Source organism: Taeniopygia guttata, chromosome 2 (genome assembly GCF_048771995.1).
Source record: "Taeniopygia guttata chromosome 2, bTaeGut7.mat, whole genome shotgun sequence".
NCBI classification, from domain to species: Eukaryota; Metazoa; Chordata; class Aves; order Passeriformes; family Estrildidae; genus Taeniopygia; species Taeniopygia guttata.
In genome coordinates, this window is record NC_133026.1 from 104,713,435 (window position 1) to 104,732,511 (window position 19,077).

Below are 19,077 nucleotides of genomic sequence, written 5' to 3' on the forward strand. Positions count from 1 at the left end.
TAGTTGCTGGAATGTTTAGTGTGCTCCTAACTCAGACAAGGGAATGACTTTTATTGTTTGTGGATAAAAACAACTTAATGCTTTAGCAGACATATAATTTCTAGACTAATTGCATAGTATTTATAACCCACAAATGGGTTATAAATTTGCATTATCTGCAGCAGATGAAATTTTTTTCTACTGAGCCATTAGGCAGCTTATCAGTTTATTCCCATTGGCGATGATGGCTGTTGAAGAGGCACAGACATTGCAGGATCAAGCTATAAATTTAATTTCTGGCACACTGAAAGCTCTTCAAAGTGTCTTTTATTGGCAAAGAAAATTCTTGCAATGTAAATAAATATTGTATCTTGCAGCCCACATTGAAGAGAGATGGAATGAAATGTAAGAATATTCTTTGGGTTTTGATGAAATGGTTTTCTCTGAGAGAACAGAACACAGGAATAATTCAAGAACTCTTTTAAGGCCGCAAGATTTAACTACTTTATATCTTCTTCAAGCAGCCTGTGCTGAATACCATTTGCTATATAAGAAACACTGACTGAATAAGTTGGGGGGTTCTCCTTAATAACTGCATTAAAGAGAGGCTGATGAAAAGCAGTACAAACATATTCTTTTCCCATCCTCTTTTTTTCCTATAAACTGACTTTGTGGAATTTCCACACAAAATTTTTTAAGAATGTCCCATTTTTTGACATGGCAGCTCTCAAATTTGTGTGGAAAAGCTGTTGGTCATGCACTAGGACTAAAGTAAATAATTCATTCAGTAACCTCTTCATCTGACTCTTTGTGTTATAATATAAAAATTATTATCATCTCATTTATTCAGACTGTCTAAACTGAATGTATCCAGTGATAATTAAATATTTTTCTTAATTAAGTGTATGGGGTTCTACAGCCTCTGGTTAGATAGGTGTTGGATGAATAACCTTATGGGAGAAAATTTGGTGGTTTTCAGCTCTGTTTCACAAAACTAAAGTACAAAACAAGTACAAAAGATTAGTTGCAACTAACTTTGGTTTGCAGCAAGGAAACCAGTGGAAACCAGAAGGCCAACGGAGTAGTCTTCCATCTGTGCTGAAGATGCAAAGTCATGCTATCTATAGGAAAAGAAAGATGACATTGCCCTTTAGCCTGGGTTTAATGTAGGTCATTTGGGTCAGCAGATGACATGACTTTAATGGCCAAACTGCTTTTAACAATTGCCTTGGGCAGTGTTTAATTTCACTGATCCTTGCCAGCCTTCAGGAGAAGAGAGAGGAGAAATCCACCTTATCTTTTGGTTTTCACACAGTGATGATTTAATCCTCTTTTGTACTAAAATTTCTCTAATGAAACCTATTACCTAGAGCACAGTTGTTACAGTGGAACGCAGCACAGGTTTGTATGAATTTTCAGAATGAGTTGACAAAGATGTTTGTGTTCTTGGGCTGTTCAGCTGCCATGTGCAGAATTCCTAGTCTGTTTAAGCTGACCTATGGTTTATTACCTCTCTTTCACGTGCAATATCTTCCTTCTCACTGCAAACCACTGTAACAATCAATCATACTCTAATAACAGAAGAGGAAGGATAGAGCTGAATTCCAGTTGTCCTACTGTTTTTCCATCCTGGTGATGTACTGGAATAGCTGTTCAGGGAATATACAATGTTCTCTTTTGGAAATATCTCAGTATATATCTTAGAAAGTGCATGGATGTGTGTCAGTTTTATATATATGCTCTGAATGGGCTACTGCCCAGAAACAATCTATTAATGTGCTAGCTTAATGGTCTGTAATGACGGGGGGCGGGGGGTGGGGACAGACAAAGAAAAGCAAATGTTGAGGCATTAGTGGGAAAAGAAAGGAAACCAGAGCAAAAAAAAATATTCTGCTATGCACATGCATCTTTAGGATACCTACATATTGAAGGTCACGTGCAATTTGTCTCCTCCCTCTTGCTTCTGTGATAACACATATTAAGATTGGAAAAAATATGGAGAAAGAAATGAGGTTGATCCAAGTGTAGAAAAACTACTACTATGTAAGGATCAACTACATTGACTGGACTTCAGCCCTGCAAGTCCAGCAGAGCTCCATAAAATACTGTGGGACAGAAGGTGAGAGCTGTTCACGTCTTCTGGAGGAAAAGAACTGAGGGGCATCAAATGAAATTAGCAGGGGCTGTGCTGAATGCAAACAACATGTGATAATTACCAGTGTGAGGTGGGTTATCACACTCCTTTCTCAGGTCCCAGGCATGGTGCTTCCTAAAGCAGCTGGATAAATTTATCATTCCTGTTAAATGGGCCTTGAGCTGCAGATCAGTGGAGGTTGGGAGAACATTTCAGATACTTAGGACTGCACGAACATCACGGAGTTTGTGACACTATCTGCTGTTGGCCACTGTGTGACCTAGGGAAAGCAGCCTCTAGTCTGACTTTTAGGTATGTCTGCTCTTGGGCTGATCTGACCACTTCACTGTTTTTCTTTGATTAGTGTGGGTCACTCTGTTGGGTAAAGTGGGCTGCAGAAAGTGTTCCAGGTCTGTCCTCACAGTCATTTTCTGCAGGCATTGAGTCAGTTGAAAGCAGCATACGGGTGTCTTGTCTGCACCATGTTGGTTTGATAGGTAATAAAATTAAGCATTGACAAGCAATTCCAGGAGTGCCAGAACTGAAGAAGCCAGTTTCCTAAAGATTTGCCTCTTTCTTTGTTAATAAACTCTGATTTAAAATGTTTTCTAGATTTAGGATGTGGTTAGGATCAGCCCTTCCAATAGCTTCCTGTTGTACTACCATTGCACAGTCAAATGCCTATCTAACCAAAGCCTGTCTAACTGGCTAAGTTTCCTCATGAATATTGAGAAGCTGAAATATTTTTCAGAGCTCTGTTCCTCTGTTTCATTTGCATGGAATTGTGGGTTTAAGAGGTGGTTGACAGAAAACATGTCATATGAGCCGTGTTTCTCTTGGAAGCCAGGCAAACCCAAATAGTATGAAATAAATAGAAATAATACAAATAAGCCAAATAATCCTTAATCTTGCCACAAAGTAGTAATAATATAGTTGAAAAAGTCACATAAATATAAAAAACAGATTAATGTTAATCTTTCTAAAGTTTTGAGTGTAATAGAGGTTAGTTCACTACTCATGGTTGTGCACAGGAGCAGTGGGGTGTGAGTGTGACATCCTATTTTTCTTACATTATTTAGTAACTGACACACGCTGTGTTCTTGCTGGTTGTTAACAGCATGTGAATTATGAGGCCAAAGGGGTCTTCCTCATGACAATGGCTAATGTTTGCAGAAATGCAAAGGTCACGATCGTGACTACTTTTTTTAAAATGCCAACTGGATACCAATGACAATTACTGAACTAGACAGTTCTTAAAGGGTCAGTTTATTGACTTACCTTCCCTGCTTTGTGAGGGGTGATGGAATCAAAGCAACTGCCTGGCTTCTGTTCTGATTTAAGTGAGTTTAGCCTTGGATAGTTTTCGTTCGTATTCCCATGAAAAACAGGAGCAACTGGTTCACTAGTTGTTTGTTTTTTTTTTTTTTCTGTGAGGTGCTACTTGATTAGCAATGTTATTGTCATCTTTAAGAAAGAAAAGAAAATCAACTTCTTAAAACATATTTTGTGTTTTTGAGATAACGTTCATTTCCTTCTAACCTCTAGTTTAAACTTTAATGGAGAAAAAAAGTTGGTGGCCTTTGACTTCTAGATTATAAGTGGCAATACTGTAATGTACTTTTTGAAAATAAGTTTTTAAAATAAATTTGAATATTGACAGCTTCGAGCTAAGCCCAGGATGTTAAATAAAGCTCTTTACTTACTTGTGGCTGAAAATATGTGAATGAATAGTTTTGGTTTTCTAAAAGAATGTGTTTGGAGGGAATTGCAGCTGTAGGATAAATGGCCATAGGTTGTATCTTCTCTTTCCTAGCTCGGGTGTTCAAAACTGAGTGTCCATGAGCTTAAAATTGATTCTGAATTAATTTCTCTGTAATGCAGTGACCTTACATCTGTGGGATGCTGGAAGTTTGCACTGCAATGTTTAGTTTAGTTACCCCTTACAGTGATTAAAAAACTGAAGTGGAGACATGAAAGTTATTATTTGTTATTTTGAAAACCATATTTTCCAGTTACTGTACTGAATGATTTCTGGAGTAGTAAAATGTTAGTCTAGTATTTTAAGACAGGGCAGGTCACCCATCAGGAAGTTGAGTCACAGTTGGAGTAGACACAGTGCTAGGAAGTATCCTTCTTAATAGCCTGAGAAGACAAGAGGTATTAGATGACCTAATCATTTTCCTGTGAAATTTTTGCTGTTGTGACTTTATTTTCCTGGTTGCCAAGACTAAATGTGGAGGTCATCTATTTTTCTTCTATTTTTTTTCTTTTTTTCTCTTTACACAGGAAAGTTTCATCAATATACAGCTGGTTAGTTTGAGTCTTGCCTGAATTTGTGGCCTTCTGATGCAGGTATGGTAGATGTGATACTAGAACTTAACGGTTTACAAACCCGTTGATTAATTACTTAGAAGAGGACTTTGGCTTTGTGATAAGAATCTTTGTCTCAAAAGAGGCTAGAAATTATGCAATCAATGACTTTGTGTTTGGTAATAGCAAATTCATATGTAATTTGTCTAAAGTTAAAGAGGTTGGTCTAAAGCCAGATGTATCAATGCAACATTTGAGTGTAAGCTTAAAAGTTCTTGTTTGCGTCCCCTTGGGAGCTGGGGGGTAGTGGTGGCAAAATGAAGGATAAAAGTCTTGCCAAGGTTAAAACCAGCAGTGAAGGAAGAGTTGCTTTTAGAAACAAATGACAGGAAAAAGCAAATACTTTTAGACAAATTATATTTTTTTTTTTTTAAGTAACTATAGGTGAAATTTATAATCAGCTGAGATTTCAAGTAGTTTCTGTGACACAGTTTAGTATCCTAGTGCTTTTCCGGACTTCAGTCATGTATCTGAAACTTTGGGCTGTTGAATGGCTGTTGAAGACTACTCTGTCCCCTTAGTTCAGCTGTTGGCAGTTTTTGGCATCAGGCATACAGCTGGAGCAATTGCTTTTTTTGCAGAAGGGAAAATACTGTGAAAACATTGCTCTTGATTGCTTTTATTCTTTCTTTTTTTTTTTTTAATCCTTGCTGTCTAATTACTTTGTACTTGGCAGGAGTAGATTTAATCTTGAGTTTACATCTTTGCTGTCCCTTCAGAAATTAGCCAAAGTTATTTAAGATCTGAAACTTCTAGTTGATTCATGCTCAGAAACTTGCTAGCACTGCACTGCTAAAATTCTGCGTCCCCTATGGTTCTGTTACAGCCTGCAGCTGTACAGCCTTAGTTGTACCCCTGCTCCTTACAACCCTTCTGAAGATAACACTGAGGGTGAGGAGGTTTTAAGGGTGGCTGTTGTGTGTGTGTGTGTGTGACTGTATGACTGTACTGTTTGGATTTAGGCAACTTGCAGGTGGAAGATGGTGAAGAAATGGAAATCATCATGGGGGGTGTAAACAAGGAGGCTGAGAAAGATAGGGAAGCTTGAAGTGAAGGATGTAGAACAAACTGAGAAGGAGATTGGATTGGCCATAATAGAATTTGAGGGTTTGGAAACTAAAGGGAAAGGGTCCGAATCTGTGGTATTAATGATTCCAAAATTGCAAAAAGTCTCTATAATTCTGCCCCGTTGCCAAAGAAGAAGTCATAATTCGTCTGTGCTGTTTTCAAGGTTGTTTATTCTTGCTTATCTCTAACATGTTCTGCTGCCCTGCCGCAGGTCTGTCCTGCAGGGCAGCGTGTGGGGCTCTGCCCCTCAGTGGGATGTTACAAACATTATATACCAGAAACTACGTGTGCTATATTTACAATAATGTGCCAATATCTATCATCTGTGTTGAACAGTGTGTCCCCAGCCTAAACCAATAGAAAAATGCCAACACTACAGTGAAACATAGACGGCATGAAGAAGGAGAAAAAGGACAAGACACACCCAATTTCCTCCATCTTGTCCCCTTTGAACCCCTAATCTGGAATCCTAAAATTTTACTTTTGCACCATGCCACACTTAATTATTACTCATATCCAACACTCAGAGCTTGTAATTCATCCTGTAAGATTGAAAACTCTTCTCCATGGACAGAGATCACAGACAGTGTCTCTCGGGGCTCTGTACAGGGGGGTTTCTTACCCCCTGCCAGGGTCCCAGGCCTTCCAGGGCAGCCAGAGGGAAGCCCTGGATTCCCACAGGAAAGAACATGTTAAAAGAAATCAAGATTGGCTGGATGACGAGGAAGTGTTTGAGAATCGGAAAGGGAAGTGAAGGGGTGTTGAAGGCAAAGCTGGGCAATAACATAGAAGATGTTGACAAGGAACCTGAGAACTGCTGAGATGAGGGGGGGAAAAGTGTATTGGAAGCGAGTGTTTCTGACAAATTTGTGTACAAATAGGCAATGTTGATTGTAATGAGTCTTGGGATGATGGGAGAGAGCTGCTGCACTGGGATAAAACTTCAGGAGTTTTATCTAAACTCTTTTAACTTCAACCCCTATGGAATGACAAGAACTGGCAGAGTGTGGCCTAGTAAAAAGGATTCAGATTAGGGAGAGGGACTGGTCTGGAGTTTGACAAAACAGTTGGGAGAGAAGACAGTAGGGTTATATCCGAATAATATGTTTCCACAGAAATTTATCCATTGTAATACCTAACAAAGGATCAAAATTTTTTGTCACTTTTCTGCTGTGTATTGGGCTGACTTGGCTGGACACTAGATGCACACTAAAATCACTCTATCACTCTCTTCTTGAGCTGGATGGGGGAGGGAAAATACAGAAAAAGGCTTGTGGGTGGAGATAAGAACAAGAAGAGATCACTCACCTATTACCATCAAGGGCAAAATAGACTCAGCTTTGGGAGATTAGTTTTAATTTATTACTAATGAAGTCAGGGTAGGGTAACAAGAAGTAAACCCAATTCTTAAACACCTTTCCCCCACTCCACTCCTGTTCCTGGGCTCAACATTATGGGTCCTCTCCTACTCAGAAGTGATATTCTGTGATATTTCTCTCCCTGCTCTTCTGCAGCAGCACTATCAGTTCATCACATGTTGTCTTTGCCATTCCTTCTTCCTCAGGAGGAGGATTTCTCACACTCCTCCACTTCTTCATCAGAGGGTTCCCTTTTCGCAGGGTGCAGTCCTTCAGGAACAGACTTCTTCAGTGTGTGTCCTTTATGGGATCACAAGTCCTCCAGAAAATCTGCTCCAGCCTGCTCCATCAACCTGCTCCAGTGTTGGTTTCCCAAGGGGTCACAGCCTCCTTTGAGCAGGGTTTTGGGTCCTCCATGGGCTCCATGTGGATGAATCTGTGTTCCACCATGGACTGCAGGACTGCAGTTCCATTGGCTGCAGGAGGACATCCTGCCTCACCATGGTCTGCACCACAGGCTGCAGGGGGATCTAGATTCCTAAGCCTGGAGCACCTCCTCTGTCCCTGACCTTGGTGTCTGCAGAGTTTTGTCACATGTTCTCACCCTTCTTTCCAACTGCAGTTGCTGTAGCACATCAACTTCTACCCGTTCTTAGCTCTGTTATGCCAGAGGCACTACCATGGTCACTGATGGGCTCGGCATTCTGCAGCATGTCTGTCTTGGACTCCACTGGCATTGCCTCTGTTGGACACAGGAACCTTCTAGCAGGTTCTCACGGAAGTCATCCTTGTACCCTTCCACCACCATAACCTTTCCACACAACCCAAAGACATACTGTCAGTAAATACCATAAATCTTTTTGCTGACAGGTCTTGCCTTATTACTGGTATTACACATGAAGCATCTGACTCAAGAAGAGGAGCTCCAAAGAGCTTTGCTGCTTCCCATTTGCCAAGCAGACACAGGAGAAGTGAGCACCACAGTGTTCTTGCTGGTCTGTGGGAATACTGGCAGTGCTGCTTGACTTCTGCTTGTCTTTATGAAAACAGACCATCAACTAATAGTTGCTCTGATCAACTAACAGACCTCCTCCCCTGTTTGGGGATTAATTATCCCCACAGATACTCAGCAGTCTGATCACACGCTGCTGGAGCCAGGACGTTGGTGGGTTTGGCTTAGTTGTTGGGTCAGGCTGCGGCTGGGATAGAAAGGAGATCACAGTCAGGGTCAGGAAAACCCAAGGGCAGAGACCAAAGAAGTACAAACACATTAATCTTGAGGGCAAGGCAGGGGTGTGGATGCCCAGCTGTGATGTGGAACGTGGGAAGTGCTGGTGTGCCAGAGTAAGCGTCAAAGCCCAGAGTCTGGGCTGAGGCAGAGGCTGGACTCCACACATTATACACTGGAATGCTGAGAAAGGAGGCTGGTGAAGCAGGATGGTTGGGAATGAGTCTCAGAGTATCAGAAAGGAGGATCAGGGATTAGATGTAGAAATTGCAGCATAATATGTAGTTTTAGGAAAATTGGCAAGCTCACAGAAAACCTTCTGTAAAGACATATCTACCACTTTCTGACGGTATGGCTGAATTTGGGTGGGGCAGCACAGTGGGTGACTCCTTTCATAAAAGTTCAATCAAAGCACATTTGTATAAGTGAAGATCCTAGTGTTTTTCCTAACTTACTGCAGATGCCTAGGCTTCACTCTGTATGGAGACTGTGCCACAAATGTGTTTGTAATGTGTGGTGGTTTCCTTGTTTTGTCCCAGGCATGGCAGGTACACTGGCACAGACAGAAGAAAAATACTTGTATGGTGAAATCACATTCTGAGCTCTGATCTTACAAAGGTTTATGAAGAAGGTCTTGAGAGCGCTGTTAGGAGAGTAAAATCAGTTCTCTGGGAAACAGCTAAAACCACAAATTATTACAATTATACGCTTGGCTGTTTCAGAAAATTAGAATTACTAACTTTTCATTGAGGAAAAGAAGGAGGTGTGTGTGAAAGCGGGTCTGAAATGTTGAAAGAAGAAAAAGTAATTAGTGAGGTTTCATGTAGGTGAAACCAATCTTGCTTAGGAAGGCTAAATAGCCCCTCATTTTCATGATTGTAATAAACATTCATTTATTCCTGGCTGCTGGCAACATAAAGCAGCTTAACAATTAGTATGGGATAGGCTCATCTGTGGGTGGCATGTGAGGTAATACCAGTTATTCCTCAAGGGAAAACTCATACCTAGCTACCTATATTTTTACCACCTCTAGCACACTCAGTGGACTGGAGTTCTGCACCTGTGGCTCCAGTGTAGCCAGGATGGAGTGAGTGTGGAATTTGAATCTGAATTTCCATGGGATTTTAGCTCAAACAAATCAAGTGGGTTGCATTGTTTTCTGTAAGGTGGAAGCTCAGGTAGAATTAAGCTTAAAAACTTGTATAAATTAATACAGATTTACAGATTTGAGATGTAAGGAATTCTGTTGACATATTCAATGTTCATTCAGTGCTCTGCATGTGGAAGGGGAGAAAGTGGAGGCAGAAGTGAATTGATGTTCCTTCAGACTGTCTTAGTGTATAACACAGGTCAGAGGAGTTTCCCAGTGGTTTTCATGCTAAATCTTGGGACATGGGAGAGGTATAATAATTTAATTTTATTTAATTTGGTTTTCCATCCCTTAAATTTAATAATTATCATTGGCTGTTTGTTTGCCTGGGTATTTTAACTTTTGAGGCACACACAAGATGCTTTCCTACTATTTGTTTCACAAGACTAGATGATGTTTTGGTGTATGGACTTTGAAATTTTGTGGGTTTAGGGTGAGACTGCCTTAAAGATGTAATTTCTTGCTGGTATAGCAAATTGAATCTGAGAAGCATTTCTGTGTTAAATACAGTTACATTAATTGAAAGAATATTTGAAAATAAAGCTATTTCTTCCTTTCTTTTATTCTCCTCCCAACTCCACTCCCTGAACTCTAGGGAAAGCCTATTCATTTGTAAAGCTTCATTCTTCTTTCAGGACTGGTATTTTGGGAGGGCGGTCATACTGTCATTTGTAAAGGGGCACATCAAAACATACAGTTTTTATTTCTTTTTTCTACCTACAGTGTTCATCCTGCCTGGTTTTGGTGCAGAGAGTGTAGAGTGTTGCACAGGATGGGATGGAGAAGGGAAACAGTGACAGAGAAAAATACAGTGCTTAATTTAATAAAATCTAGGTTTCTGTTTTAAAGCCTGAATTGTTATTTTGTCCTTTTTGTATCACTGGCTTTAGAGGAACATTCAAAATAGTGAATCAATTTTCTAAGTTTAGAGAATTGCTGTTTATTAGCAGCAGTTGCAGGCAAATTTTTTTGTACCTACCACAGTTTAATAAGGTTCTAATTACAGTAAATTTTACTAATATATTTTGTATTACTTAGGAAAAGTGCCAATCCACGAATTTCCTAAGTATGAGGACATGCAGTTGGTGCAGCCAGTATTTCTTGTATCTCCCCCTGCCCCCTCCCCTTTGATTTACTAATAACTCTTATTCTCTTGAAATTTTCTTCCTTCCCCACCCAACAACTGCTTTATAGCTGACAAAAATAAGCAATTTCCTAGCCTTATCCTCTACCTACAGAGGTCATAAAAATTGCTAATGGAAACGCTGTTGCCTTCTGTTGTGTGATTCTAATAGGAAACGGATCACTGCAATTTATGGGGTACTTACCCTTTTCGGTACATGATGAATGGCTCACTTCAAATGATGCTTCCTCATTGATTTCCAAGTATTTATCACCAGAAAAGACAGAGCAGGAAGAGCAGCATTTAAACATGAAGTTGATTTTGAAGATGTTGTCTTTTCACTACGGTGTGAATTCATGGCAATATAGCATTTGCTCTAGTAGGGAAGCAAAAGATGTGAAGTCAGTTCTTTACATTGCTCTTAAGATTAGGTCTCTGAACCCACTTTTTGTTATGCTGTATTAGCTTTCTTGCCTGTCCTTTGCTAGAGAGAGTGAGAGGCTTACTCCATGCAGAGGTTTTGCTCACACTCTGCCTTGTTTGCTGCCGTGTTCTTGAAACAAGCACATATGGTATTTGTATGTCAGTAGTCTCTTTGCTGTCAATCTTTTTGGGATATTTTCACTTAATTCACAGAAAATCTATATGCAGATGAATTCTATGTAATATTTAGCAGGTGACTGAAATATTTGTATTGGTGTGGTGTTGTTTTATTTTGCTACATGAAGTATTAGAAGAGACCCACTGAATCTGTTCCATTTTTATCTGGCTGGACTGGACTGAATCAAAACAAAAAGCATCTCGTTAATGCCTGCAGTCATATAACCTTTTTCTGTGTGTTGCTGAATGAATCACTGTGCAAAACCACATGTAAGCAAGGTAGATCATGAGCAGATACAATTATACAAAATATTTTTGTTTTTAAATTACCAAAACTGATACATCCCTGTGCCAAGTAAGATAACTTGCTTCAATTGAAAAGCATATTGCAGTTTTACAGTTTGTAAGACTGGCTTAAATGTCATTAACTTGACAGTTTTTGAATACTGCAAATGGTTATAGCTATGCAGTAACTAAAATTATCATCTTTTTAAATGGTAATGTTAAAACCTTTTTGTATTCCTCAATTCCAGAGAGTCCAATATTAGTTAATTAGATAATATGCTTGCAAAAATGAGGTTATGTTGGTTAGAAAAAAGCATGGAGTTTTCACAAGTCACTTTGATAGCTACTACTGCAGTTAGGTTTACTATTAAATGGAAATAAACTGATTTTTCATTAAAGAGCATTATATGAAGCCATTGATGTAAAATGCACCCATTCCAGAGAACTTGTAATAATTTTAACTCTCACTATGTAAGAGCACATCTTTATACTATTATCATACATTATTTATCTGTTTCTTGAGATTATAACCTTGCTCTTTTCTTTCTTATTGTAATGTGATTTACAAATTTTTCATTTCAAATCATGATGCAAACAATGGAAAAGAAGAACAAAATCTGCAGATGAAGTCTGTTCAGTTTCCATTTTTTTTCTCTTTTTCTGAGAGCTGTGTTGAGTAAATCTCTAAACAGCTACCAGGCTGCACGTGGATGACTGACAAAAACCACTCTGTATTGTCTACTTCCATTGCTAAGATTTATAGAATTGGTCTTCAGATGTCTCTAGTGTAAACATACTGGATGTCAAAAGAAGTGAAGACTGTCATACCTCTCTGATCAATTTGCTCTAAAATAGGCTTAGTATAATGCACAATTTCTTTCTACATGAAAAAGCACTTTTCTGTAAAACCACCCTTTTCAGCTGTCCTTTCCAAAATCAGTATTATCAAGTGCTCTGTTTTTAACTTCACCTGCTTTCTCATGCCACACTGCAGTTACTTTCAAAAGAAGAGCTCTCATACTTGTGTGAGATGTCTCACATAAAATAACAACAAAAAACTAGTTATCAGCCTTGCAGAGCACTAGGTTATATGTTCATATTCTGGGCTAAAAGTTGTCCTATAAAGGATTGCCTCAATTCCCACAGTGTTCAAGTGGAGCTGCCACAGCCAGTGATTAATCTGTGTTTCCTTTGGAAACAGATGTTAATTGGTTGGACACTGAGTAATGGGTGATGGTATGAAGAATAGGTGCAACTTTAAATCTGTGTAATATTGGAACATAAAAGATAATTGAAATAGTATCTTTGAAATACAAACATAGTATCTGACTTGTTAGAAGGCAGGGAATAAACTATATTTTTTATCTTGGGTATGTGTAAAGATATGGGTGGAGAAAGGGAAGTTAAAAATATAGTTGTTTACTGTACTTCATTTCAGTTAAAACCAAGCATAATTCAAGTAAATGTATCTGCTTTTCTTTGTGACTTAGGGTTTGGTGCACATGCTCGAGTGGCAGAGGACAAAATGTACTTTTTGAAGATAAGAAATATTCTAAATGATGAGAACAACATGCACTGAACAAGCACAAATCATTCAGATACCTCTCTAAATTGCACATGTTGAATTTAAGTGACTCAAAATTAGGTTGAACTAACAATCTAAAAATACATAGAACCTCTTTTTTCTAAATCCTGCTTTTAGAATTTTTGTTCTTATTTGTACATCAAAGAGCTGTTGACGGCAAGTCTCTAAATGACTGGCCCAAATCTGAGTTGAATAATATTTTGGAATGAACTGTTCCTAGTCTTTGCTCTTCTAAACCAGCCTTGTCTCTGAAAATGATAGACATATATATTTGCACTCTTGCCTTTTGCTCTTAGTGGTGGCATGGCCTGCATTGAAAATCTCATGCCTGGAGATCCTGACATTTTGCTGCAGCTAATGAGCATCTGAATCGTGATAGTTGCAGAGCTGCAATGGGCTTGTTTGTGCTGGTTTTGAGTAGTGCTGGAAGATCTGTCAGTCAGGATTTCAAAATAAAGGCAATTGCAATAAAATGCTGACAGAATTTTAATAAAGTTACAGTTGCTTAAAGAATGTTCAAACTTATTTAACTTGTCTTTTTACCTTATTATCTGCCTCACACTGTTAATATGTAAATGTAAGAGCTGATTACAAAAGAAATTATGTAGGTTCATGAAATATTTTAACAGTACTACCCAATTCTTTTATTGCCTTTGCTGTAATCCTTGGCAGAGCTTCATGGAAATGCAGACTTCAATGAAAAATACTGACCTGAATTATTAAAACCATGTATGGCTAAGAGTAGTCCTATGAAATCTTTGGATAGAATTTGGATTTTCTTTAGTCAAATAATTTAAAATAACCATCTTAAATTATAAATCAGTAGTTTATAGAGAACTTTGAAAACCATATGTATTGCTGTTTGTCTTTTAGAGCATAGGTGAGAGAGACTCATATTGGGAGGAATCATGTTTTCTTTGATAATTCTAGTAGGGGGTTGATTTTGAGATCTTTTGTGGAAGAAGAATTTAAATAGGTGACTTAACAAAGTTGTGTTATCTCTAAAAACAATGACACTTTACTGTTGGTCATGGTTGAAAGTCTTATTTTACTGTAGTCTAAAAAGCATTGGGATTTTTTTCATTGAAGGTGAATGTTTGAACAGAAGATTCTGTTGTAAATGAGAATTGCTTATTGCTTTGAGTTTCGAAAGAGCAGATTTTATTTAATCTCTGTGAGCTGTGTACTGCAGAAGACTACTCCACTGGGCTTCCTTCTTCAGGTGCCAGGTTCTGCATTGTTAGAAGGGACAGCTGTGGCTGTAAGCAAAAAGTCAGAGGAAGTGTTTTAAAATTCCAATTTTTTCCTTGCTACTTAGTGCTCTTAAATAAATACCGACTAAGCCTGTTACATGTACTGGGCTTTTATCTGTTTATTCTATGCCTTATGTTTCTTTCTGTGTTGTTTTCTGCTCTATCTGAAACAAGTGTTATGTATTTGCTATTTGTATTTGTTATTTGTAGTTTCCCTGCTTTTATTTTGTGGAAAGTCAAAACTCCTGGTATATAAACGAGTTGGCAAATAACGAAGTTGCACAACCAACCTGTTATGAAACTTCATCACCATCAGTCACCTCTGGTACAGAAATACATTTTGTTTCCAAAAATGCAAACTACTAAGTATTTGCATGTTTAGTGCAGTGACCCTACTTTTATTTTTATGCATCAGAACTTAATCACAAGCTCAGTAAAATTCTCTGTTTGGATAAAGCTGATAGCAGCTTATTGTGCATCAGTATAGGATGGAAAGTCATGTTCTTTGCTCTATGAAGGGAAATGATTATATCCTACAAACAACTGAATGGTGAAACCCCCCTCAGAAGGTCAGCATGGAGAGGATGTCAGTCAGAATATTCTTTTTCAGAACTCTGAGGAGTCATTCAGCTTCACGATGGAGCTTCACTGCTGGAGTCAGCTTTCTTTTCAGTGCTCCTTCAGAGACTGACATTACACCTACAGCTCCTGGTGTTAATAGGACTGTACCTCCCTCCATCTGCAATTCAGACATCAGGATAGGAAGAAGCATTTGATCTGTTTAAAGCTTGTCATGGTGCTGTAAATTATGACTTAGAATCTTAAGCAAGCCAGAAGGTACTAGTGAAAGTTGTTAGTAAAGCAGCAAGCAAAGTCTTTATCCATAGTTTTTTCTTCACTAGAATGAATTCATTGCCCAAGTGTCCTTTGGCCTCGTGTTTCCAAAGGAATTCTGAGTTTTTAGTGAAGAGAACCTCTCATTCAAACTCTGCTAGCTGGTACCGAAGTGCCCAAGAGGTACTTAGCATGGGGAGGAAAACTCCTCACTATTTTTTTGTACTCACTATTGTGACTATTACTTCCAACACAAAAGCATCCACAACTCTGCTCCATGAATTTGCTTTAAATGAATGTGGATATGCTAACAATCTTCTAGTTAACATATGCAGGGGAATAGCACCAATAACAAATGCACTGCCTTCTTTTAAATTAGCAATTTACTATGAGGAATTTCCAGTTTGTAAATATCCTGATCCATTCTATCATCATACAGAAAACCCACAATCATGGTATTTCTTTGTATGTTTTCTCAGTGCAGTGCAAAGGTACGTGACTGTTTAGAGAAAGATTTGACTTGGATAGACACTGACCCCAGGACAGCAAGGAGCTCCATGTGAGCTATCCAGTCCACTGGTCAGAACATGATGCCCACAAAGCTGCCTGCAGCTGTGGGTGGGCTCTTTCTGCTTCTTGAGCTGCCTCCTCCCTCCAGATATCTTTGCTCTGCGTGTGCTGGGAAGATAGAGCCTAGTCAGGGCTGTAGGTCAGCTCCGTGCTTTGTTAACAAAAGAAACAGACTCAAAGGCATGTCTTATCTTCACAGGAGCTGTGCAAGTCCCAGTGCTCTCCCATTCCACCACTGGGAGAGAGCTATTCTTTTGTTTTCAGGCATGTAATGCAAAATTCATCAGTCAGATACTGAAATTGTTGTACTTGTTGTTAAACTTCACCTCTGACTGACAGTGACTCAGCTTGCTTTTGGGTTTTGCAAATAGGAAAGGGAATACAGATCTGTTGGAGGTACAATACTAGTGATTCTTGCATGGTTGGAGTCTCATTGAAAACAGCCCTTTGCAGTTCACTGGTGATCTTCAATGCCCTTGTCCAGTTCCTGTTATCCAGTAATACCCTATATGTGGCAGTAAACACTTGATAAATTTTTACCACTGACTTGACAACAGAGAGAGGAAGTGTTCAGCTGAGGAGTAGAGAGCTTTTACGGACAGAAAGCTCTGTGATCTCCTCTACTCTGGGAATTCATGTTTGCCTAGCCTGGGCATTTTTAAAGCTTGCATTTACCATTTATTGATCTACATTTTTCCCCCCTCTAGTCTGACTCAGCATTCCCAGTTTTAAGAAAATAGGTAGGACTGCAGTCCAGAAAAAAGGCATTATTATTTCTGAGGCAAAAAAGATGGCTTGCATATGAAGGAAGACAGCTTTTTTGGTAGCCCATCCTAGGGGAATGGGGAAGAAAGGAGACAGTCTTACTTATATTTTCACATTCCTTATATGACAATCTGCATTAGTAGCAGTTGATATTTGGATTAGAGAATAACCTCAAATTTTGCACCCTGAAGTTCCAATATTCCTTTTGTTTTCCATGACCTTGTGTTCCACAGCCCTTTGTTCACGTTTACCTTTTCTCTGGACTCAGACTGCCTAGCCTTGCTGCTCTGTGTCTCATCAGTTCCAACCTAGTCCCTTCCAGTGTAGAAAAGTCTCCTTTCTTCTCTAGAGACATGCAGCAGAGACCACCTTGCTCTTTGTACCTATGTCACTTTTGCCTCCCAGCTGGCATCCTCCCTACATTTAACTACAGGTCTTTGAATTTGGATGGTCTCTTCACCCATGCCAGCGTTCCCCGTCTCTCTTTCATCTATCCTGTTGGCACAAGGACCTCATGGTCTGTTGGTTCCTAAACCCAGATGGGGAAACTACATAAGGCAAAGTAGGAGACTGCAGGTGGTTATTCCTATTGTTGCCTCAACATCTGCAAGCATAAAATCCCAGTGAAGAGACAGGGAGATCTTCCTCCGGGTTGTGGCTTACAGTACTCTTGAGAGAAAGAATGTGTAATTTTTTACACTTGCTCTGATATAAATAATATTTAACTGCTCCAGCCTGGTTGGTATCCCTTGAAATTGCATGTAGTTTATGACAAGAACACCATGTTCACTTTCTGAATGGCTAATTTTACTCGTAAATAGTGGTAGTTGTTCTGGTATAGATGAATGAAAGAAGATTGCTTGGAGAACTGGTCTAAGCCAGATAGCACAGGCAGCTATTTTTATGGAACGGTAAGTCCTGAATGAATCAGTCAGGGTCAGAATGGTGTAGTTAAACCCAGGAGTTACCAAGTTCCTCTGACCCAGATGAAGGTCTTTTTCTTGGCAATTTCAGTAAGAAAGCGCTGGCTCTTGCGTGGGTCTGCCTTGGTGGTTCAATTGGTGAGACACAGATTGTGGTCTGATTTATATTTGAAATAGATCACCAAGAACTGAGTTGGACTTGCCCTGGCTGGCAACAGTTCACAGAGTGCCATGCTCTGGTCCTCTGTGACCTGGACTCATTTCCTCTGTGACCAGCAATTATCAAAGAATTAAGAGTTTTTAAAAGGTATGATTAACACAATGTCCACCCTTTATGTAAGTATAGAAAATATAATTATGCCCAAATATTTTGCTTAATGTTTTGGGAAGGTGAGGGAGATGAGTGGAGTTATATAAATATACATACATATAATGTGTATATAAGAAAAATACATATTTTTACATGCAAACCCAGTGGTTTATGTATTAAATATCTGTTTCTGAGAAGTGTGCAGAATCTTCTTTACATCAGGACACCTGGACTTTGGTTATACCAAATTAGTATCCTCAAAGATATGTTACTAGTGAGTGGTTTGGTGTATTTTGTAGTGTATGGTATCCCCCTTTTAGGAGACATTGTATAATGTTTTCCCCTCAAAAACTGGATTTTTTTTACAATGTTAGCAGTAAGATATGTTAGAACTTGGGGTAAGTAAGGGAAGAGGAGGAAATTTCAACTGCATTATGAGAAAAATGATTTTGAGTAATTAGGAATACCTAGCAGGCTGAGGGAGAGAAGGAAAGTGCATGATCCTGCTCACAAGGGAGAGTGAGAAGAAACCGTAATTCAATTCAGAAAGCATAAGCTGTGCAAAACCTTTTTCTTTACAATTTCTACTCTTTCAGTGCACAGCAATGCTGACTGTCTCTACAATTTGTCTGGATTTTAAATCAGATCAGTGTAATTAGCTAACTTTACTTATTAGCTTGAGCTGACTCTAGTGGTACAATGGTTGAATTGGTTGCCATTATATTTGTTTAACTGCTGTAAAGTAAGATTCTAACAATAGGTTCCTACACTTAAATAGCACTGTCGAGCACTGGTGCCCTATCAATCAGTCAGACCTCTCCCTCCTGCTGTCTGCTCTGATAGACAGTTCTGCTGATGTGGGGACTCTGGAAGAAGAGATCAGGAAGAAGGGATGATGGATAAAGACCATCTCCTGTCTTGGGAGGAAATCAGAAAAATCCTTTCTTTGACTATCAACAAGCTGCTTTGTCAAGGTGTCAGAAGATTAATTATGCTCATGCAAGAGGCGAGAGTGGCTGTTTTCCGTGCCGGTTTTGGTGTAATGGGGTGGCATTCTTCTGAACCATGGCCGAGAATTGCAAAGAAAGAGGCTTAAGAGATTTCAGCCCCCTAACATCACTGTCCTGTAAGCGTTTGTAAAGCTCTTAGGCACACATCCACAGTACTGTGAAGTTCTGCCAGTAATTGATTAAAGTGTTTGTTTCCAGTGCTGTATGGACTTGATCTCGTGAAACATTTGGTGACAACCTCTGTTAAAAGTCTGTCAGCATTATTGGTAGTTGGGACTCTTTAAGCTGTCAACAAAAACATGCAGAAAACTTAGCATAACACTAAACATGAAAACATGCAACCACTCACTAGTTTTTGGAGTTTATAAATCAATGAAAGGGAAAATCTCCAGTAAGTGTCTGGAGTATTTCATATTGGAGCTGAGCAAACCTGCTTTGTGTTTTCTTTTATCCATCATCCTTTTGTATGTTTTTGAATAAATTAAATGTAAAGTATAATAAAATATGACCAATTTTACATTTTTAATTAATC

General features: G+C 39.0%; 1 protein-coding gene across 11 annotated transcripts in view; it reads left to right on the forward strand.

Moving 5' to 3' along the window:
• Positions 1–19,077, forward strand: part of GREB1L (GREB1 like retinoic acid receptor coactivator) — a 132,151-nt gene that overhangs the window by 22,394 nt on the left and 90,680 nt on the right. The window contains exon 2 of one of the 11 annotated variants that reach the window (XM_072924559.1): positions 4,400–4,465. The exons of the other annotated variants lie outside the window; for them this stretch is intronic. The gene's annotated coding sequence lies outside the window, so the exon portion shown is untranslated. The remainder of the gene's footprint in view (positions 1–4,399; positions 4,466–19,077) is intronic. 11 annotated transcript variants of the gene reach the window in all.